The following is a 24,946-nucleotide window of genomic DNA, read 5'->3' on the forward strand; positions in this document are numbered from 1 at the left end:
ATATATATATATATATGTTAGCATACGGTATTTGTTTTTCTCTTTCTGACTTACTTCACTCTGTATGACAGACTCTAGGTCCATCCACCTCACTACAAGTAACAGTTTCATTTCTTTTTATAGATAATATTCCATTGTATATATGTGCCACATCTTCATTATCCATTCATCTATTGATGGACACTTAGGTTTCTTCCATGTCCTGGCTATTGTAAATAGAGCTTCAATGAACATTGTGGCACTTGACTCTTTTTGAATTATGGTTTCCTCAAGGTATATCCCCAGGAGTCAGATTGCTGGGTCGTATGGTAGTTCCTTTTTTTTCTTTTTAGAAATGTTTTTTTTTTTTTTTGGATTTTATTTTTTTATACAGCAAGTTCTTATTAGTCATCCATTTTATACACATCAGTGTGTACTGATGTGATGTCAATCTCAATCTCCCAATTAATCACACCCCCAACCCCTCTCCCCACCTCTTTCCCCTCTTGGTGTCCATAAGTTTGTTCTCTACATCTGTGTCTCAATTTCTGCCCTGCAAACCAGTTCATCTGTACCATTTTTCTAGGTTCCACATATATGCGATAATATATGATATTTATTTTTCTCTTTCTGACTTACGTCACTCTTTATGACAGTCTCTAGATCCATCCATGTGTCTAAAAATGACACAATTTTGTTCCTTTTATGGTTGAGTAATATTCCATTGTATATATGTACCACATCTTCTTTATCCAGTCATCTGCTGATGGGCATTTAGGTTGCTTCCATGACCTGGCTATTGTAAATAGTGCTGAAATGAACATTAGGGTGCATGTGTCTTTTGGAATTATGGTTTACTCCTAGTATATGCCCATTAGTAAGATTGCTGGGTTGTACGGTAGCTCTACTTTCAGTTTTTTAAGGGACCTCCATACTGTTCTCCATAGTGGCTGTATCAATTTACATTCCCACCAACAGTGCAAGAGGGCACCCTTTTCTCCACACCCTCTCCAGCATTTGTTGTTTGTAGATTTTCTGATGATGCCCATTCCAACTGGTGTGAAGTGATACCTCATTGTAGTTTTGATTTGCATTTCTCTAATAATTAGTGATGTTGAGCAGCTTTTCATGTGCTTCTTGGCCATCTGTATGTCTTCTTTGGAGAAATGTCTATTTAGATCTTCTGCCCATTTTTGGATTGAGTAGTTATTTTTTTTTAATATTGAGTTGCATGAGCTGTTTACATATTTTGGAGATTAATCCTTTGTCTGTTGCTTCATTTGCAAATATTTTCTCTGACTCTGAGGGTTGTCTTTTCGTCTTGTTTATGGTTTCCTTGGCTGTGCAAAAGATTTTAAGTTTCATTACGTCCCATTTGTTTATTTTTGTTTTTATTTCCATTAATCTAGGAGGTGGACAAAAAACATCTTGCTGTGATTTATGTCAAAGAGTGTTCTTCCTATGCTTTCCTCTAGGAGTTTCAAAGTGTACGGTGTTACATTTATGTCTCTAATCCATTTTGAGTTTATTTTTCTGTATGGTGTTAGGGAGTGTTCTACTTTCATTCTTTTACATGTAGCTGTCCAGTTGTCCCAGCACCATTTATTGAGGAGACTGTCTTTTCTCCATTGTATATTCTTGCTTCTTTTGTCATAGGCTAGTTGACCATAGGTGTGTGGGTTTATCTCTGGGTTTTCTATCTTGTTCCATTGATCTACATTTCTGTCTTTGTGCCAGTACCATATTGTCTTGATGACTGTAGCTTTGTAGTATAGTCTGAGGTCAGGGAGCCTGATTCCTCCATCTATGCTTTTGTCCCTCAAGACTGCTTTGGCTAATTAAGGCCTTTTGTGTCTCCATAAAAATTTTAAGATTTTTTGTTCTAGTTCTGTAAAAAATGTCATTGGTAATGTGATAGGGATTGCATGGAATCTGTAGATTGCTTTGGATAGTATAGTCATTTTCACAATATTGATTCTTCCAATTCAAGAACATAGTATATCTCTCCATCTGTTGGTATACTTTTTAATTTATTTCATCAGTGTCTTTTAGTTTTCTGCATACAGGTCTTTTCTCATCCTAGGCAGGTTTATTCCTAGGTATTTTATTCTTTTTGTTGCAATGGTAACTGGGAGTGTTTCCTTAATTTCACCTTCAGATTTTTCATCATTAGTATATAGGAATGAAAGAGATTTCTGTGCATTAATTTTGTATAATGCAACTTTACCAAATTCATTGATTAGCTCTAGTAGTTTTCTGGTGGCATCTTTAGGATTCTCTATGTATAGTCTCATGTCATCAGCAAAGAGTAAGAGCTTTACTTCTTTTCAAATTTCTATTCCTTTTATTGCTTTTTCTTCTCTGACTGCCATAGCTAGGACTTCCAAAACTATGTTGAATAATACCGGTGAGAGTAGACATCCTTGTCTTGTTCCTGATCTTAGAGGAAATGCTTTCAATTTTTCACCATTGAGAATGATGTTTGCTGTGGGTTTGTGGTATATGGTCTTTATTATGTTGAGGTAGGTTCTCTCTATGCCTACTTTCTGGAGAATTTTCATCATAAATTGGTGTTGAATTTTGTCAAAAGATTTTCCTGCATCTTTTGAGATGATTGTATGGTTTTTATTCTATTATTTGTTAATATGGTGTATCACATTGATTGATTTGTGTATATTGAAGAATCCCTGCATTCCTGGGGTAAGTCCCACTTGATCATGTTGTATGACCCTTTAAATATACTGTTGGATCCTGTTTGCTCGTATTTTGTTGAGGATTTTTGCATCTATATTTATCAGTGATATTGGTCAGTAATTTTCTTTCTCTGTAGTATCTTTGTCTGGTTTTGGTATAGGTTGATGGTGGCCTCATAGAATGAGTTTGGGAGTGTTCCTGTGTCTGCAATTTTTTAGAAGCGTTTGAAAAGGATAGGTGTTAGCTCTTCTTTAAATGTTTGACAGAATTCACGTGTGAAGACATCTGGTCCTGGACGTTTATTTGTTGGAAGATTTTTAATCACAGTTTCAATTTCATTACTTGTGATTTGTCTGTTCATATTTTCTATTTCTTCCTGGTTCAGTCTTGGAAGGTTGTACCTTTCTAAGAATTTGTCCATTACTTCCAGGTGGTCCATTTTATTGGCATAGAGTTGCTTGTAGTAGTCTCTTAGGATGCTTTGTCTTTCTGTGTTGCCTGTTGTAACTTCACCTTTTTCATTTTTATTTTATTGATTTGAGTCCTCTGCCTCTTTTTCTTGATGAGTCTGGCTAATGGTTTATCAATTTTATCTTCCCAAAGAACCAGCTTTTAGTTTTATTGATCTTTGCTATTGTTTTCTTTGATTCTATTTCATTTATTTCTGCTCTGATCATTATGATTGCTTTCCTTCTGCTAACTTTGGGTTTTGTTTGTTCTTCTTTTTCTAGTTCCTTTAAGTGTAAGGTTAGATTGTTTATTTGAGATTTTTCTTGTTTCTTGAGGTAGGCTTGTATAGCTATAAACTTCCTTCTTAGAACAGCTTTTGCTGCAACCCATAGGTTTTGGAACCTCGTGTTTTCATTGTCATTTGTCTGTAGGTATTTTTTGATTTCCTCTTTGATTTCCTCAGTGATCTCTTGGTTATTTAGTAACATATTGTTTAGCCTCCATGTGTTTGTTTTTCTATGTTTTCTTCCCTCTAATTGATTTCTAATCTCATAGTGTTGTGGTCAGAAAAGATGCTCGATATGATTTCAGTTTTCTTAAATTTACTGAGGCTTTATGTATAACCCAAGATGTGACCTGTCCTGGAGAATGTTCTGTGTGCACTTGAGAAAAAAGTGTAATCTGCTGTTTTTTGATGGAATGTCCAATAAATATCAATTATATCTCTCTGGTCTGTTGTGTCAATTAAAGCTTGTGTTTCCTTATTAATTTTCTGTTTGGGTGATATGTCCATTGGTGTAAGTGAGGTGTTGAAGTCCCCCACTATTATTGTGTTAGTGTCGATTTCCTCTTTTAGAGCTATTAGCAGTTGCTTTATGTATTGGGGTGTTCCTATGTTGGGTGCATTTATATTTATAATTGTCATATCTTCTTCTTGGATTGATCCCTTGATCATTATGTAATGTCCTTCCTTGTCTCTTGTAACATTCTTTATTTTCAAGTCTATTTTATCTAATATGAGTATTGCCACTCCAGCTTTCTTTTGATTTCCATTTGCATGGAATATCTTTTTCCATCCCCTCCCTTTCAGTCTGTATGTGACCCTAGGTCTGAAGTGGGTCTCTTGTAGACAGCATATATATGGGTCTTGTTTTTTTTATCCATTCTGCATGTCTTTGTCTTTTGGTTGGAGCATTTAATCCATTCACATTTAAGGTAATTATAGATATGTATGTTCTTATTACCATTTTCTTAATTGTTTTGGGTTTGTTTTGTAGGTCCTTTTCTTCTCTTGTTTGTCCCACTTAGAGATGTTCCTTTAGCATTTGTTGTAGAGCTGGTTTGGTGGTTTTGAATTCTCTTAGCTTTTGCTTGTCTCTAAAGCTTTTGATTTCTCCATCGAATCTGAATGATATCCTTGCCAGGTAGTGTACTCTTGGTTGTTGGTTCTTCCCTTTCATCACTTTCATTAAGTATATCATGCCACTCCTTTCTGGCCTGTAGAGCTTCTGCTGAGAAATCAGCTTTAATCTTATGGGAGTTCCCTTGTATGTTATTTGTCATTTTTCCATTGTTGCCTTCAATAATTATTCTTTATCTTTAATTTTTGCCAATTTGATTACTATGTGTCTTGGCATGTTTCTCCTTGGTTTTGTCCTGTATGGGACTCTCTGTGCTTCCTGGACTTGGGTGGCTATTTCCTTTCCCATGTTAGGAAAATTTTCAACTATAATTGCTTCAAATATTTTCTTGAGTCCTTTCTCTCTCTTCTCCTTCTTGGACCCCTATAATGCGAATGTTGTAGCGTTTAATGTTTTCCCATAGTTCTCTTAGGCTGTCTTCATTTCTTTTCATTCTTTTTTCTTTATTCTGTTCCACAGCAGTGAATTCCACCATTCTGTCTTCCAGGTCACTTATCCGTTCTTCTGCCTCAGTTATTCTGCTACCTATTCCTTCTAGTGTGTTTTTCATTTCAGTTATTGTATTGTGCATCTCTGTTTGTTTGTTCTTTAATTCTTCGATGTCTGTGTTAAACATTTCTGGCATCTTCTCAATCTTTGCCTCCATTCTTTTTCCGAGGTCCTGGATCATCTTCACTATCATCATTCTAAATTCTTTTTCTGGAAGGTTGCCTATCTCCACTTCATTTAGTTCTTTTTCTTGGGTTTAATCCTGTTCCTTCATCTGATACATAGTACTCTGCCTTTTCATTTAATGTGAATGTGGTTTTCATTCCACAGACTGCAGGATTGTAGTTCTTCTTTCTTCTGCTCTCTGCCCTCTGGTGGATGATGTTATCTAAGTGGCTTGTGCAAATTTCCTGATGGGAGGGACTGATGGTGGGTAGAGCTGGCTGTTGTTCTGGTGGGCAGAGCTCAGTAAAACTTTAATCCACTTGACTGCTGTTGGGTGGGGCTTGTTTCCCTCCCTGTTGGTTGTTTGGCCTAGGGTGACCTAACACTGGAGCATACCCAGGCTCTTTGGTGAGGCTAATGGCAGACTTTGGGAGGACCCATGCCATGGAGAACTTCCCAGAAATTCTGCTGCCAGTGTCCTTGTCCTCACAGTGAGACACAGTAAGCCCCCCAACTTTGCAGGAGACCATCCAACACTAGAAGATAGGTCTTGTTCAGTCTCCTATGGGGTCACTGCTCATTCCCCTGCGTCCTGATGCACACACTACTTTGTGTGTGCCCTCCAAGAGTGGAGCCTCTGTTTCCCCCAGTCCTGTCAAAGCTCTGCAATCAAATCCCATTAGCCTTCAAAGTCTGATTCTCTAGGAATTTGTCCTCCTGTTGCTGGACCACCAGGGTGGAAGCCTGACGTCTGGCTCAGAACCTTCACTCCAGGGGGTGGACTTCTGTGGTATAAGTGTTCTTCAGTTTGTGAGTCACCTACCCACCACTTATGAAATTTGATTTTATTGTGATTGTGCCACTCCTACCATCTCATTGTGGTTTCTCCTTTGTTATTGGATTTGGGATAGCTTTTTTGGTGTGTTCCAGTGTCTTCCTGTCGATGATTGTTCAGCAGTTAGCTGTGATTCCAGTTTTCTTGCAGGAGGGAATGAGAACACATCCTTCTGGTAGTTCTGTTATTAGTATTTTAAGGAATCTCCATACTGTTCTCTGTAGTGGCTGTATCAATTTACATTCCCACCAACAGTGCAAGAGGGTACTCTTTCCTCCACAACCTCTCCAGCATTTATTGTTTGTAGGTTTTTTGATGACGGCCATTCTGACTTGTGTGAGGTGATGCTTCATTGTAGTTTTTATTTGTTTTTTTTGTTGTTGTTTGTTTGTTTTTTTTAAAGAATGTATATTATGCTGTTGTTGGGTCAATTAAGTCAAGCTTTTTTTAAAATTAATTAATTAATTTATGGCTTTGTTGGGTCTTCGTTTCTGTGTGAGGGCTTTCTCTAGTTGTGGCAAGCAGGGGCCACTCTTCATCGTGGTGCACAGACCTCTAACTATTGTGGCCTCTCTTGTTGCAGAACACAGGCTCCAGACACGCAGGCTCAGTAATTATAGCTCACAGGCCCAGTTGCTCTGTGGCATGTGGGATCTTCCCAGACCAGGACGCGAACTTGTGTCCCCTGCATTGGCAGGAAGACTCCCAACCACTGCACCACCAGGGGAGCCCCTCATTGTAGTTTTGATTTGCATTTCTCTAATGATTAATGATGTTGAGCATCCTTTCATGTGTTTGTGGGTAATCTGTATATATTCTTTGGAAAAAATGTCTATTAAGGTCTTCTGCCATTTTGGGATTGAGTTGTTTGTTTGTTTGTTTTTTGATACTGAGCTGCATGAGCTGCTTGTAAATTTTGCAGATTAATCCTTTGTCAGTTGCTTTATTTGCAAATATTTTCTCCCATTCTGAGAGTTGTCTTTTCATCTTGTTTATGGTTTCCTAGGCTGTGCAAAAGGTTTTAAGTTTCATTAGGTCTCATTTGGTTATTTTGTTTTTATTTCCATTTCTGGAGGAGGTGGATCCAAAAGGATCTTGCTGTGATTTATATCATGGAGTGTTCTGCCTATGTTTTCCTCTAAGAGTTTTATAGTGCTTGCCTTACATTTAAGTCTTTAATCCATTTTGAGTTTATTTTTGTGTATGGTGTTAGGGAGTGTTCTAATTTCATTATTTTACATGCAGCAGCCCAGTTTTCTCACACAACTTATTGAAGAGGTTGTCTTTTCTCCATTGTATATTCTTGCCTCTTGTATCAAAAATAAGTTCTGTGTGGGTTTATCTGTGGGCTTCCTATCCTGTTCCATTGATCTATATTTCTGTTTTTGTGCCAGTACCACATTGTCTTGATTACTGTAGCTTTGTAGTATAGTCTGAAGTCTGGGAGCCTGATTCCTCCAGCTCCATTTTTCTTTCTCAACATTGCTTTGGCTATTCAGGGCCTTTTGTGTTTCCATACAAATTGTGAAATTTTTGATGCTAGTTCTGTGAAAAATGCCAGTGGTAGTTTGATAGGGATTGCATTGAATTTGTAGATTGCTTTGGGTAGTAGAGTCATTTTCACAATGTTGATTCTTCCAATCCAAGAATATGGTATATCTCTCCAAATGTTTGGATCATCCTTAATTTCTTCATCAGTGTCTTACAGTTTTCTACATACAGGTCTTTTGTCTCTTGAGGTAGGTTTATTCTTAGGTATCTTATTCTTTTTGTTGCAATGGTAAATAGGAGTGTTTCCTTAATTTCTCTTTCAGATTTTTCATCTTTAGTGTATAGGAATGCCAGAGGTTTCTGTATATTAATTTTGTGTCCTGCTACTTTACCAAATTCATGATTAGCTCTAGTAGTTTTCTGGTAGCATCTTTAGGATTCTCTATGTATTGTATTATGTCATCTTCATACAGTAACTGTTTTACTTCTTCTTTTCTGATTTGGATTCCTTTTGTTTCTTTTTCTACTCTGATGCTGTGGCTAAAACTTCCAAAACTATGTTGAATAATAGTGGTGAGAGTGGGAAAACTTATCTTGTTCCTGATCTTAGAGGACATGGTATGAATTTTTCACCATTGAGCATGATGTTGGCTGTGGGTTTGTCATGTTTGGCCTTTATTATGTTTAGTTAGGTTCTTTCTATGCCTACCTTCTGGAGGACTTTTATCATAAATGGGTGTTGAATTTTGTCAAAAGATTTTCCTGCATCTATTGAGATGATCATATGTTTTTTCTCCTTCCCTTTGTTAATATGGTTTATCACATTGATTGATTTGCGTTTTTTGAAGAATCCTTGCATTCCTGGGATAAACCCCACTTGTTCATGGTGTATGATCCTTTTTATGTGTTGTTGGATTCTGTTTGCCAGTATTTTGTTGAGGATTTTTGCATCTATGTTCATCAGTGATATTGGCCTGTAGTTTTCTTTCTTTGTGACATCTGTTTGTGGTTTTGGTATCAGGGTGATGGTGGCCTCATAGAATAAGATTGGGAGTGTTCCTTCCTCTGCTATATTTTGGAAGAATTTGAGAAGGATAGGTGTTAGCTCTTCTCTAAATGTTTGATAGAATTTGCCTGTGAAGCCATCTGGTCCTGGGTTTTTGTTTGCTGGAAGATTTTTAATCAATCTCAATTTCAGTGATCCTGATTGGTGTGTTTATATTTTCTACTTCTTCCTGATTCCATCTCAGAAGGTTGTGCTTTTCTAAAATGTGTCCATTTCTTCCAGGTTGTCCATTTTATTGACATAGAGTTGCTTGTTGTACTCTCTCATGATCCTTCGTATTTCTGCAGTGTCAATTGTTAATTCTCCATTTTCATTTCTAATTCTATTGATTTGATTCTTCTCCCTTTTTTACTTGAGAAGTCTGGCTAATGGATTATCAATTTTGTTTATCTTCTCAAGGAGCAGCTTTTAGTTTTATTGATCTTTCCTTCATTGCTTTTTCATTTATTTCTGATCTGATCTTTATGATTTCTTTCCTTCTGCTAACTTTGTGGTTTTTTGTTCTTCTTTCTCTAATTGCTTTAGTTGTAAGTTTAGGTTATTTATTTGATATGTTTCCTTTTTCTTGAGGTAGGATTTTATTGCTATAAACTTCCCTCTTAGACCTGCTTTTGCTGCATCCCAAAAGTTTTGGGTCATCGTGTTTTCATTGTCATTTGTTTCCAAGTATTTTTTGCTTTCCTCTTTGATTTATTCAGTGATCTCTTGGTTATATGACAGTGTATGGTTTAACCTACATATTTACATTTTTTACAATATTTTTCCTGTAATTGATATCTAGTCTCATAACATTGAGGTCAGAAAAGATACTTGATATGATTTCAATTTTCTTAAATTTACCAAGGCTTGATTTGTGACCCACGATATAATCTCTCCTGCAGAATGTTCCATGAGCACTTGAGAAGAATGTGTATTCTGTTGTTTTTGGATGGAATGCCCTATAAATATCAATTAAGTCCATCTTGTTTAATGTGTCACTTAAAGCTTGTGTTTCCTAATTTATTTTCATTTTGAATGATCTGTCAATTGGTGAAAGTGGGGTGTTAATGTCCCCTACTATGATTGTCTTACTGTCGATTTCCCCTTTTATGGCTGTTAACATTTGCCTTATGTATTGAGGTGCTCTTATGTTGGGTGCATAAGTATTTACAATTGTTATATCTTCTTGGATTGATCCCTTGATCATTATATAGTGGCTTCTATGTCTCTTGTAAAAATATTTATTTTAAAGACTATTTTGTCTGATATAAGAATTGCTGCTCCAGATTTCTTTTGATTTCCGTTTGCATGGAATATCTTTTTTCATCCCCTCCTTTCAGTCTGTATGTGTCCCTAGGTCTGAAGTGGGTCTCTTGTAGACAGCATATGTATGGGTCTTGTTTTTGTATCCATTCAGCCAGTCTATGTCTTTTGGTTGGAACATTTAATCCATTTACATTTAAGGTAATTTTCGATATGTATGTTCATATTATCATTTTCTTAATTGTTTTGGGATTGTTTTTGTAAGTCTTTTTCCTCTCTTGTGGTCTCTGCCTAGAGAAGTTACTTTAGCATTTGTTGTAAAGCTGGTTTGGTGGTGCTGAATTCTCTTAGCTTTTGCTTGTCTGTAAAGATTTTAAATTCTCCATCGAATCTGAATGAGATCCTTGCTAGGTAGTGTAGTCTTGGTTATAGTTTTCTCCCTTTCATCATTTTAATTATGTACTGCCACCCACTGGCAGTGTTTCTGTTGAGAGATCAGCTGTTAAACTAATGGGGATTCCCATGTCTGTTATTTGTTGTTTTTCCCTTGCTGCTTTTAATATTTTTTCTTTGGATGTAATTTTTGATAGTTTGATTATTATCTGTCTTGTCATGTTTCTCCTTGTCATGATTTATCATGTATGGGACTCTCAGTGCTTCCTGGACTTGGTTGACTATTTCCTTTCCCACATTAAGGAAGTTTTCAACTATAAGCTCTTCAAATATTTTCTCAGACCCTTTCTTTCTCTCTTCTTCTGGGACCCCTATAATTTGAATATTGGTGCATTTAATGTCCCAGAGGTCTCTGAGACTGTCCTCAATTCTTTTCATTCTTTTTTCTTTATTCTGCTCTGCAGTAGTAATTTCCACTATTTTATCTTCCAGGTCATGTATCCGTTCTTCTGCCTCAATTATTCTGCTATTGATTCCTTCTAGAGAATTTTTAATTTCATTTATTGTGTTGCTCATCATTGTTTGCTCTTTAGTTCTTCTAGGTCCTTGTTAAAAGTTTCTTGTATTTTCTCCATTCTACTTCTAAGATTTTGCCTCTTTACTATCATTACTCTGAATTCTTTTTCAGGTAGACTGCCTATTTGCTCTTCATTTGTTTTGTCTGGCGGGTTTTTACCTTGCTCCTTCATCTGTTGTGTGTTTCTCTGTCTTCTCACTTTGCTTAACTTACTGTGTTTGGGGTCTCCTTTTCACAGGCTGAGGGTTCATAGTTCCCATTGTTTTTGGTGTCTGCCTCCAGTGGCTAAGGTTGGTTCAGTGGGTTGTGTAGGCTTCCTGGTGGAGGGGACTTGTGCCTGTGTTCCAGTGCATGAGGCTGAGTCTTTTCTTTCTGTTGGACAGCACTGCCTCCAGTGGTTTGTTTTGGGGTGCCTATGACATTATTATGATTTTAGACAACCTTTCTGCTAATGTGTGGGGCTGTGTTCCTGTCTTGCTAGGTTTTTGGCCTAGGGTGTCTTTCTGGTCATTGAAAGGAGCTAGGTCTTAGCGTTGAGATGGAGATCTCTGAAATATCTTTCACCGTTTGATATTACATGTTGCTGGGAGGTCTCTCATGGACAAATGTCCTGAACTGGGCTCTCCCACCTCAGCGGCACAGACCTGACATGTGGCCAAGGCACCAAGACCCTGTCAGCCACACATCTCAGTAGAAAAGGGAGAAGAAAAGAAAGAAAGAAAGAAAGAAAGAAAGAAAGAAAGAAAGAAAGAAAGAAAGAAAGAAAGAAAAGAGAAGAAAAGAAAAGGAAGTTATTCAAATTTAAAAATATATTAAAAATCAAATTTAAAAGTAATAAAGAAAGAAAGAAAGAAGAGAGCAACCAAACCAATAAACAAATCCACCAATGATAACAAGCACTAAAAGCTATAGTAAAAAAACAAAACTAAAACAAACTGACAGAACTCTAGGACAAATGGTAAAAGTAAACCTATACAGACAACATCACACAAAGAAGCATACACATACATACTCACAAAAAGAGATAAAGAAAAAAATATATATATATATGTAAAAGCAAGAGAGCAACCAAATCAATAAACAAATCTACCAGTGATAATAAACTCTAAATACTAAACTAAGGTAAACATAAAACCAGAAACAGATTAGTTGTAGAAAGCCTATGCCCAGTCTACAGTAGCTCCCAAGTTCCACCACCTCAATTTTGGGATGATTCATTGCCTATTCAGGTATTCCACAGATGCAGGTTGCATCAAATTTATTGTGGAGATTTAATCTACTGCTTCTGAGGTGGCTGGGAGATATTTCCCTTTCTCCTCTTTGTTCTCACAGCTCCTGGCGTTCAGCTTTGGATTTGGCCCTGCCTCTGCATGTAGGTCACCTGAGGTCGTGTATTCTTCACTTAGACAGGATGGGGTTAAACTAGCAGCTGATTAGGGGGCTCTGGCTCCCTCAGGCCAGGGGAAGGAAGTGTAGAGAATGTGGGGTGAGCCTGCAGCGACAGAGGCAAGCATTACTTTGCACCAGCCTCAGGCACGCCGTGTGTTCTCCTGGGAGAGTTGTCCTTGGATCATGGGACCCTGGCACTGGCGGGCTTCACAGTCTCCCAGGAGGGGAGGTGTGGATAATGACCTGTGCTTGCACACAGGCTTCTTGGTGGCTGCAGCAGCAGCCTTAGCGTTTCATGCCCATCTCTGGTGTCCGTGCTGGTAGCTGTGGCTCGCACCATCTCTGGAGCTCGTTTAGGTGGTGCTCTGAATCCCTTCCCCTCGCGCACCCTGAAACCATGGTCTCTTGCCACTTAGCCAGGTCCAGAGTTTTTCCCGGACCCCCTCCCAGCTAGCTGTGGTGCATTAACCCCCCATTTAGGCTGTGTTCAAGCAGCCAACCCCAGTCCTCTCCCTTGGATCTGACCTCTGAATCCCTAGCCTCAGCTCCCAGCCCCCACCTGCCCCAGCAGGTGAGCAGAGAAGCCTCTCAGGCTGCTGAGTGCTAGTCAGCACTGATCCTCTGTGTGGGAATCTCTCCGCTTTGCCCTCTACATCCCTATTGTTGTGCTCTCCTCTGTGACTCTGAAGTTCCCCCCCCCCCCCCGCCCACCCCCTGTCTCCACCAGTGAAGGGGCTTCCTAGTGTGTGGAAACTTTTTCTTTTTCACAGCTCCCTCCCAGATGTGCAGGTCGTATCCGTATTCTTTTGTCTCTGTTTCTTCTTTTTTTCTTTTGCCCTACCCAAGTACATGGGGAGTTTCTTGGCTTTTGGGAAGTCTGTGGTCTTCTGCAAGCATTCAGTAGGTGTTCTGTAGGAGTTGTTCCACACGTAGATATATTTCTGATGTATTTGTGGGGAGAAAGGTGATCTCCATGTCTTACTCCTTTGCCATCTTGAAGCTCTCTCCTCCCATACAGCTTTTGATTACTATATTTGTGTAGTATAGTTTGAAATTAGTTAGTTTGATGCTTCCTGCTTTGATCTTCTTTCTCAGAATTGCTTTGGCTATTCAGGGTCTTTTCCAGTTCCACACAAATTTTAGAATCGTTTGTCTGCATCTGTGAAAAAATGTCATTGGAATTTTGATATAGAGTGCACTGAATAATGACTTTTGATTTTATAGACATTTTACCAATATTAACTCCTTCAATCCATGAACCCAGGATACCTTTCCATTATTTTGTGTCTTTTTAAATTTCTTTCCTCATGGCCATAATTTTCAGTGTACAAAACCTCCTTGGTTAAATTCACTCATGTGTATTTTTGTTTGTTTGTTTTTGATGTTATTGTGAACAGGATTATGTTGTTTCTTTTTCAGATAATTTTTACTAGTGTATAGAAATGTGACTGATGTCTCTGTGTTGATATTGTATCCTACAACTTTGTTGAATCAGTTTATCAGTTCTAATAAAGCTTTTTTTTTTTTTTTTTTTTTTTTTTTTTTTTTTTTTTCGCGGCCTCTCACTGCCGTGGCCTCTCCCGTTGTGGAGCACAGGCTCTGGACATGCAGGCTCAGTGGCCATGGCCCACAGGCACAGCCGCTCCATGGCATGTGGGATCTTCCCAGACCAGGGCACGAACCCATGACCCCTGCATCAGCAGGCAGACTCTCAACCACTGTGACACCAGGGAAGCCCTCTAATAAAGTTTTGGTGGAGTCCTTAGGAGTTTCTATATATAAGATCATATTTTCTGCAAATAATGACAATTTTACTTCTTACTTTAAATTTGGACAACTTCTATTTCTTTTTCTTTCCTAATTGCTCTGGTTAAGACTTACAGTACTATGTTGAATAGGAGTGGTATGAGTGGGCACTCTTGTCTTATTCCTGATCTTAGAGGAAAAGCTTACAACTTTTTACCATTGATGTTAGCTTGTCATATATGGCCTTTATTAAGCTGAAGTATGGTCCTTTTATACCTAATTTTTTGATGATTTTTATCATGGAAATATATTGTATTTTGTCAAATTTTTTTCTGCATCAGTTGAGATGGTTATATAAAATTTATCTTTCACTCTATTATCTTAATGTATCATATGTATTGATTTGTGGATGTTGAGTCATCCTTGCATGGCAGGGCTGAATCCCACTTGATCATGGTTGATCATGTATGATGATCCTCATGTAAAAGGATCATGGATGATCCTCATTTAAAAGGATCATGGATGATCCTTTTAATGTGTTGTCAAATTCAATTTGCTAATACTTTGTTGAGAATTTTTGCACATATATTCATCAGGGGTATTTGTCTATAGTTTTCTTTTCTTGTAGTGTCCTTAACTGGCTTTGGTATCAGGGTCATGCTGGCCTTCTAAAATAAGTCTAGGTATGTTCCCTCCTCTTCCATTTTTTGGAAAAGTTTGGCAAGGATTGGTATTAGTTCTTCATGAATGTTTTGTAGAATTCACCAGTGAAATCATCTGTTCCTGGGATTTTCTGTGTTGGGAGGTTTTTTGATTACTGATTCCATCTCCTCACTCATTACAGGTCTGTTCAGATTATCTATTTCTTCCCAATTCAGTCTTTGTAGGTTGCATATTTCTTGGAATTTATACATTTCATCTAAGTTACCCAATTTATTAGTGTATAATTCTTCATAGTAATCTCTTGTGATACTTTGCATTTCTGTGGTATCAGTTGTAATGTCTCCACTTTCATTTCTGATTTTATTTATTTGAGTATTCTCTCTTTCCTAGTCTAGCTAAAGGTTTGCCAATTTTTTATATATCAAAACATGAGCTTTTAGCTTTGTTAAAGTTTTGTTTTCCTCATCTCTATTTTATTTATTTCTGCTCTTATATTTGTTAATTCCTTCCTTCTCCTCACATTGGGCTTAGTTTGTTCTTTGTGTTTTAGTTCCTTGAGGTATAAAGTTTAGTTGATTATTTGATATTCTCTTTTTCTTAATGTTGACATTCATCTTTCTAAACTTCCCTCTTATTCTAGCATCCCATGAATTTTGATACAGTTATCTCCATTTTTGTTTGTTTCAGGATTATTTTTTATTTCTCTTTTGATCATCTTTGATCCGTTGATTGTTCAAGAGAGTGTTGTTTAATTTGTATATATTTGTGAGTTTTCCAGCTTTCCTCCTCATACATTGTTCTAGTTTATAATGTTGTGGTCAGAAGAGATACTTGGTATGATTTAAATCTTATAAAATTTTTAAGACTTGTGTAGTGACCTATCATATATTCCCTGTGCACCTGAAAAGAATGTGCATTCTGTTGCTGCTGGATGGAATTTTTTTTTACATCTGTTAGACGTTTGATCTAAATTAAGGTTCAAGTCCAATGTTTTCTGGTTGACTTTCTAATTTTAAGGGTCCCCTTCTTCCTAATAAGAGACACTGAAAAGTTGTGAATTCAGCTTGCAGTGTTATTCAGTCCCCTTCAGGATTAGCTTTGGGGTTTGTTTTTTAGGAGTCTTAATCTGTGGCTACAGGAGACAAGGGTTTATTGTAAGTTAGTCATAAAAGCTTTTTGGTTCCTTATCCACATCTCAAGTTTGGAATTTAAAGCCTTGAACTTAGAAATTTTTTATCCAAATTACCCTTTGTAAACAGCAAGTCCAAATGCCATTATACTCTTTATTTTAATCAAAACACATGTTACTTGTTATTAGTTACTTGCCCAAAGCCTTGCCTTCTATGGGCACTTGACTCCAGATGATCATAGATGATAACCTATGTAATGTGTAGCCACTGTATGCCATAAGCCACCCTGTCCCACTTATAGGTAACATCAAAATCACCTATAATTTTTTTTTTTATGTCTAGTCAGCTCAGAGAACCAATCTCATCTTTAAGGTTCTGTTCCTGTGGGATCATTTCTAGGAACAATAACTGTACTAGTCAGAGTTTACTCAGGGAAGTAGGGCCACAGAAAATGTTAGAGGAGTAAGGGATTGATTATAAGAACTAGACCTTCCTTATACAAATGAGGGCAGAATGGGGAAAAGAATGTCTGGAAGGGATAGTCAGAGACTAAAGGGACACTAACCAATTTGTCTGGAGTGCTGGCATGGGTGAACAATTGGAGCTTAAAGGGAAATCTGAGATGCCACGTATGTTGAATACTCAATTAGAATCATGCAGGGGGAGCTAACAAAAGGGTTATTGGGAAGTTGTTGCTGCTGTGTAGCTACTGTTTCTGTGAATCTACAGTCAAACATCTGATGGTGGGTCTAGGGTTGCTGTTGGGGAGCAAAGAAAATAGTCAAGATGAGCTGGGTGTGAAGTAGAGGGGAGCAAGGAACGCTGGTATCCATACCAACAGGTGCCCTTGTTTCTTTATCATTGTATCTGATTATAATAACCTTTTACTTCACTTCTGTCTTCTAAGCTCAGCATGTTCTTCTTTTGGCCAACTGTAGCTCAGAACCATACAGAGAAAGTGATACTGAAATATGTATTTTCCACATTAACCAAGTAGAAGATAGCATAATCCAGCATTGGAGGTGCAATAGAAAGAGTAAAAAAGGCAAATATCATCCCTAAGTCTGATAATTTCTAGTTGTATGCTCTTAGGCAAGGTGTATCATCTTCTCGGTCCTTGTTTTCTTCTTCAGTACATGAGGAGCAGTATGACAGTTCTGTCTTACAATGTGGAAAACAAAATGAGGTGATTTTGGGGGTGCAACAAAATGCAAACTAAGTTAAACACATGAAGGAGAATATTTTTCTTTTTCATTAATTGCCTTGTATTAATTTCTGCAGCATGCAAGATCCACCAAAACTACCTAACTCCTAAAAGATATTTCATAGTGGTAGATCATATGATACTTAAAGAACAAGCAAAGAAAATAAATAGCCTTTGAAGCTAGATCTGGATGTAAATGCTGACTATCAAACTTACTATTCATATAACCTTGAGCAAGTTACTAAATCTCTCTAAGTTACTAAAACTATAAAACTGGATAATAACACCTTCCTGTTTAGAATCATTCTAGGTATTAGAAATAATATATTGGATAGTTACCCACAGATAACACTTAATAAATGTTTATTATTTTTATTATTATAATTCAGCCTGCAGATTACCAAGTGCAAGAATGAAATTCACCCCGAGACGTTTACTTGAGCTCTTAGAAAGTAAATATATGTGTGTCTACCACCAAGCACTCCCTCAGATTATTCATGACATATTCACCTAGATTTATTTTTTTTAATCTCTAGTGCCTAGTACAGGACCTGAATCATAATAAGCCCTCAATAATAATCTATAAAACAGGACACTGAAGACTTGTCAAATATGAATGAGCTGCCATTTTGCCTACTCCAAAATAAACCCATCGGAGATCTCCTCTGATTGAATGTTTGAAATATCTGCATTTCCCTCTTTAGAGTTCTTATGTGAGGCCTGAGACAAAAATCTATAAAACTTAGAAGTATACAAAGAATGGTCCAAAAAAATCAGTACCAGGTAACTTAGTTCTCACACTGAAAAAAATGAGTATTTGTTCATCAGTATGTTATATTGATGAATCAATACTCGAGGTATATATGTTTTATATACCTTAATTCTGAAAGAGGCATCCTCCTCCTAAAATATTAATATTTTAAGTTAGAAGTTTGTCTTAAAACTAACTAATATAAAGTAAAACAGCCATTGTGTCATGAATAGCTGACTCAGCTTGCCCATGAATAATATAAACTGTGTGTTGTGATGAGTCAAAAAGATATAACTTGGGATCAGAGTTATTGAACAGATTTTTTAAAAAATCAGAACAAGTTCCTGGAACTTGATACATACCACAAACAGTAAAAGACATGAAAATTGTTCTTTCTCACTTGTTCTTTTAAAGCTTATAAGAAACACTTTTTAAATGCATAGTATATTCCCCCAAAGTACCACTAGTCTATCAATGCATTTGCCCAAGATACCAAGATGCTGCTAATGAAGAGTCCAAAGAGCTGTGAAAAATTTTACTTGTAGGCTATGCCATGGCATTGATTGATTTCTACTAAAAGTTGTTCTTTTTAAGACATTTTGAACATTAAAGAACTTGCTAAGGATCAGGCTTATAAGGGTTACTTTTTATTTGCTTTGATGATTTCTTAAAGGTACTATTTATTATACTATACTATCCTCTTTAGAGGGTATATTTCATGGTCTCAGTACTAGTGATAGCTATTCTTTCTTGAATAAAGGGTTTATGTTTTCTTAGAGACAAAGCCAAAAATAAGAACATTAGAATTCTTTTTAAGGACATAAATACTAATATTTGAATAACAATTATATTATATTTCTATAGAGTGTCCTGTTAATAAAGCACTTTCACATTTACTCTCATTAATATATTTAATTTTTGGTAACATTTTAAGGACAATTTTATTTCTCTATTTTCTATAAGGTAATGCCAGGACACAGAGAGGATAAATAAATTTCTCAAAAAAATTCAATTAGTGAAAGAGGTGAATGACCACCTAAATTTTCTGATTCTAAAAATACCTGGGGCCCTTCCTAGTTTTCCATTCTTTAAAACAAGTGAAGTCGTTGTTTACAACGTAATTCTTTGTCTTCTTTGACATTTAAATCAGAACCAAACTAAAACATGAAAACTGTCATGTGAATTAAAGGTTGGCCCTTGTTCATTCTATTGCCTACTGCCTGGTCCCCAGTTCTCTGTTAGCATCCATTGTTCTGAATAGAGTGCTGGAAACTAATTTAAAAGTTTGTATTTCCAGCAGAAAAAGTGTGTCCCCTCTTACTCATTAAACTAAATTGTTTGACCTAGAGGCAACAAACAGGTTAAGTTATTGACTTACCAAAAAAGTGACCATGATTTTTCTTTCTATTAGGAATATTATAAGTTGCTGAAACTCCATGTAATGTATGTAAAAGTCAGCAACAAAAAGAAAATGCCTTAACTAGTAATGACTCTATTTTCTGCCAACACAAACACTATCCCTAATGCAGCAATGAAAGATGCTCTTATCAGAAACAGGCCAGATAGATATGAAATCCAACTTACAGAAGGAATACATTCTAGAGAGAAGAAATTGCTATGCTGGTGAGTCAGTATTATGATATAGATGTGAAATGACAAAGTGACTCATAGCTGTTGGTACATCACGCTTCAAACTGATTTTAGCATGACTGATCCTCACATTCAAAACATCTGCACATCACTGGAAATCTCAATCTGCTTGAATTTCAATACATGTGAAAACAAAGCCCACCCTGATTTTGTCTTCTGTCTCCACACTTAGTTCTTCATAGCACCCAGAAAGTTCATTTAAAAATAAAAATAAGTTTACGTTACTCTTCTGCTTACAGTCCTCCACTATCTTCCCATCATACTCAGAACACACTCCAGACTCTAAAAAACTCAATACTGATTTGCCCCTGCCTTCTCTGACTTCATTTCTCATGTTCCCCTCTAGCTCACTGGCCTACTCTCTGATCTGCAACATATCAAGCTTGTTCCCATCCATAGCCTGTGTGTTGAATATTTCCATCAGGAGTGATCTGCCACCTTCTCCCCACCCCTCCTTTTCTTCTTGTATCTCAGTCTCACATTAAATATCAACCCCTCAGAGAAATATTTTCTAACCACTCTACAAAAAATGTCCTCCAATTCTATTTCAATTTACCCTGTATAATTTTCACAGTCAGATGTTACTCTTTGAAATGATTTTATTTATGAACATATGTACTTGTTTACTTATTAATGTTTCATTCTCTATCACTATGGGTAAGTTCTATGAGAAGAGAACACATCCATCTGGTTTATGTCTGTACTCCCTGCCTCTAGAATAGTGCCTGATACCAGAATGAGGAGTGATAGACAGTGACAGGTGTTAAGATTGATATATTATGGGAGGCTGTGGGTTATTAGAAGTGAGAAGGAAGGATTAGAGGCACTTCAGAACCTTGATGGCATTGGATAGATTCTATGTCTCCCCCCCCCAAGTGGGACAATTAACCTTGTACACCCATTAGAAGGAATCCTGTCATACTTTCTACCTCTGCTATGTTATTCATTAACAAACCAAAACTCCCAGATCACTCATCAATCCCATACTCTAAGTCCTGCAGAAATGGACATTATCCAATCTGATTCAAGCATTCACCTCTCCCATTCCAGACCCTTCCTCTGAGTCTTTTGGAATATATGACCTATCATTTGTAAAACAACCTTTATCTACACATATATGAATGTTTCCTTCACATATTCCTACTCTGACCAAAAATCTTCTTGCTCCTTGAGAATACTTTTCTCATCGCACTGACCCTTTCAAATGTTGACTATTTTCACTTTTGCATTCCTTTGACCATTTGATTGTAGAGGGTATATGTATAGAATTAGTGTTTTCATGGTTCACTGTCACTTTCTTAAACTTGACTTCTATCAAAATTCATGCTAATGTCAATATCTATATACAATGTTGATATCAGTATACCTTGGCCTCTCAGTTCCTTGAACAGCTCACCTCCAAGAATCATGTTTTACATCCTATATCTGAGTCTTCCACTTATAAAGTTATACCCTAGACCTTGTCATTAGCAACAATTTATACCACCTTCATCATCTCTATCTAAAACCTCTGATCCTTCCTTATTACTTCTAATAACCAAAAGTTTCCTACAATACATCAAACCTGAAACCTTCTACTGTCCATTCGACCTCATTCCTCTCTTTCTTATTTATACAGCCTAGACTGTACAGACTAACACAGTGGTTCTAAAAGTGTGGTCTTCTGACTGGCAGCATAGATATCACCTGTGAGCTTATTAGAAATGCAAATCCATGGGCCCTACAAACATCTACTGATTCAGAATGTCCATAGATGGAAGCCAGGCCTGGGTTCTGCCTCTCCTCTGACCTTATCTCCTACCAGTGCCACCCCACTCACCGCCCTTGCTCACTGCCTTGAAACTAGGTTCCCTGCTACTCCTCAAACATGTCAAGCTCCCTTCTGCCTCTGGTATTTTGCATTCTTCCCTCAAATTATTTCATGGCCCTTTCCTTCACTTTTTTCACATCTTTCCCATATGTGAAGAGAAATATCAGTAAGGACTTTCCTAACTACCCTATAAAAATGCTAATAGCCACATCATTTCCTACCTCAACACCACCATCTCTCTTACTATGCTTGATTTTTTACTTTGCATTTACCATCTGATATATATTTAGCAATTTATTCAATTACTTTTTATTGTCTGTCTTTTCCCAACTAGAATATAAGTTCAACGAGGGCAAGGGCTTTGACTTTTTTGTTCACTGCTACCTCGCTGGTGCCTAGAACAGTGTCTAGTATTCCAAGGGTACTTAAATATTTGTTGGATGAATATTGAATGACTGAGTCTTTTTCTCTCTTCATCAGTCTAATCCTCCTCTGATCTCTTATTGCAAATACACATCATCTAGTTGGCAAATTTCAAAAACTTATGAAGAACTGTGATTCTTCTTTCCATTGCATTGAAAACTCTTCAGTCTCCAAAATCTTAGACTCCTCTCCCTTCACCATAATATCATTCAAAATTTTCCCTTGGTAATATTTGTTATTTACAGCTGTAGACTAGCTGGCCTTTACTACTGGCTCATTCAGTTTCTGTTACATGATTTTTCAGGTACTCAGCCCTTTTATCAATCTGTCCTCTTCTATACTGTCACTGTATATTTCTAATCGTGTGATTTTTGGCTTTAAAAACTTACATGGTTCTCATGGCCAGACAGTGCTCAAACCATTTACAGTAAAATACTAGTTTTATAAGAAAGCAAAAAGTAACACACCGTTGTAAAACAATTATACTCCAATAAATACATTAAAAAAATACTAGCTTTATTCCTCAATCTATTCCAGATTAATGTTTTTGTAAAACATAATTTAAAACAAATGAAAAACAAGAAACCTACAAAATATAAGCTCAGTGTTTGTTGTTAAATTTAGCAGATATAAAATTAAATTTTAACTAATATAATTTGAATGAAATAATAGGGGAAAAAGAAATTTCAAAACTGTACACTTTGGAAAAACACCGTACACTTTGGTCATTTAAAGTATAATTATGGACAAAATATATAGAAAATATTTATTACACTTATAACTTGCAGTTGTTCTGCAGTCTGAAACAAACAAAATAATAAAGAAAACTGAAAACACCCATGTGTAATGCCTGTAAGTATACTTTGAACAATTACACAAGTATGTCAATACCTAAAATTGTTAATGTGAAAAAATAAACTTGCTTCTTGCTTAACTCATCTAATCTGCATTGCAACCCTGGGGTTGCAGGTTGATAGCAACATTACCTGCAGAGGATAATGAATATATAAATGTTTTTTTAAGTTTTTTGTTTTAACAGTATTCACAGGAGTATTAGCAATACTCAGTACTCATACAGTATGTTGATAGGAATGGAAGAAGAGATTTTAAAGAAGAGATTTTTAAAGCAATTTCGACAAGCTCAAAATATTTATTTTTTTCCTTTTATTCAAAATGAACAAATCATGCTGTATTTTCAAAAGTGATTTTTAACTCTTGGTCAGTAGAAAGTTTCAATAATTTATCCTGGAATGTCATATCCTGGAATGTCAAATTTAAATTATATTTTGATATAAAAGGTAAATTTTAGATCCATGAATTTCCTATGTATTAGTCTATTTTTGATGAAAAATAAAAAAATTAGAACTTTTTATCAACAGGTCAGTTGTTCTGTTATAACCTACAACCTGTTTGGATGTGCAATAGAAAGGCCATCACGGCTTCCTTAAAATCATTGCTACTTATGAAACCTGATGAAACAATCTATAGAACTCTGTTCTTCCCATCTTCGAACTTTGTATCTTCCCTTTGATCTTACCTTCCATTTGCAGGGGAATGTTATGATTAAATTAAAATACTAAAGATATATAAGAAATAAACAAGCCTGGTTGTTCATTGCACATCTTTAAAAAAAAGTTGGGACCGAACTGGTTACTTCTCTTGCAGAAACCCTAAGAATGCACTCTAGAGTTCAAACTTTCACAACACAACATTTTTCTCTCTATAAGCCATCATACCTCAGCACACAATAAGTTGTTCATGACCAATTTCCATGTTATTACATAATAATGAGAATACTTCCAATTTAATAATTGTGTAATTCACATTTTTCACTATGTCACTAAGTCACAGTTTGATTCAGCTCAACTTTTTTCAAAACATTCTCAGTGAAGGAAGCAGTGCATTGATTTATTTTCCAGTGTAAACTTAATCTAGGCAATACCTCATTGTTTGCTTTGCATAGCAACAGTGCCATCAAATGAATACACTCTTACACAAAATAAGTACAAAACCACATTTGCTGATATGTATCATGGGCTTGGATGTCAAGGCAATGTGGACGTACTATAAAACTTCATGAATAGTTATTCTCAATGGCTGGACTTATTTCATCACAGACTGCTGACCACATGTCCGGCCTGCATACACACTTGCTGTAGCACTGTTCTAAATGCTGATTTCACATCTTCTCTCCTTTTTCTCCCCAGTACCTGTTCTCCCTCCCTCCTCTCAATTGATTACCTTGCTTTGTGTTTCACTGAGAAGACTGAAGCAATCAGAAGAGAATTTCAGTCTTCCACTATATGTCTACCACCTGCCAGCACTGGCCCCACACATTTTGCTTTTACACCACCTTGGTCTCAACCAATCGCTGTTCTTGTGTATTAGGTCTCATTCTTCCTTGTCTACTCAAAGACATCACTCCAATAATTCTCCACTCTCTCATACTCCTGTTTTCAATGGGATTTTCCCCATTATATACAACCTGTTACTTTTTAATTTGAAAGATTATGCACATGCTTGCTCGTGCGTGCACGCAAACACACACACACACACACACACACACACACACACACACATATCCTCACTTCCTTTTCCAGCTATTGGCTTCATTTCTTTGCTTCTCTTGGCAAATGAAAGCCCTTGAAAGATTTCTGTATATGTATTGTCTTCAATTAATCTTTTCCTTCTCTTTTAAACCCTCTTTAACCAGGCTTTCACTTCCATTTCTCCAGCAGAACTACCCTCCCCTAGGTCACCAACAACTTCCACATTGCTAGACGTGGTGGTCCATTCTCAGACTTCATCTTACTTGAGGCACAACTTGCATTATTTTTTGACACTCCTCTATTCATTCTCATTGCCTTGATTGCCTCATTCAGTTTCAAGGTTTTAAATACTCCCTATATGACAATGACTCACGTTGTTACATGTTTAGCTCAGATCTCCTTTGGGATCCCAGGTTTGCACATTTCCACCCCACTGGCAACCTCCACCCTGATGTCTAACGTGCAGAACTAATATCAGTGGATAGAAGCTACATTCACTCAGTGGCTGAGGCAAAAGTCTTCCTTGAGGTCTTTCCCTCAGATGTCACATCCAGTCCCTGAACAAATTCTGTTGGACCCATATCCAAAGATAGGCAGAACTTAACTACTTCTCGCTTTTGGAACTACCAGCTTGAACTAAGCCACTATGATTGCTCCCCTGGATTATTGCAATAACATCCTAACAAGTCTCCAGGTTTGTATCTTTACCCTCCTCTTCAGTCTATTATCAGTGAGCAACCAGAATGAGCCTTTAAAAATACAGGTCAGTTCATATCACTCCTCTGTCCAAAACCCTGGATTATCTCCCTGTTTCACTCCAAGAAAAATC

The sequence above is a fragment of the Aethalodelphis obliquidens genome, unplaced genomic scaffold, assembly GCF_003676395.1.
Source record: "Aethalodelphis obliquidens isolate GAN/ISIS:26980383/991018 unplaced genomic scaffold, ASM367639v1 scaffold49, whole genome shotgun sequence".
Classification (NCBI taxonomy): domain Eukaryota; kingdom Metazoa; phylum Chordata; class Mammalia; order Artiodactyla; family Delphinidae; genus Aethalodelphis; species Aethalodelphis obliquidens.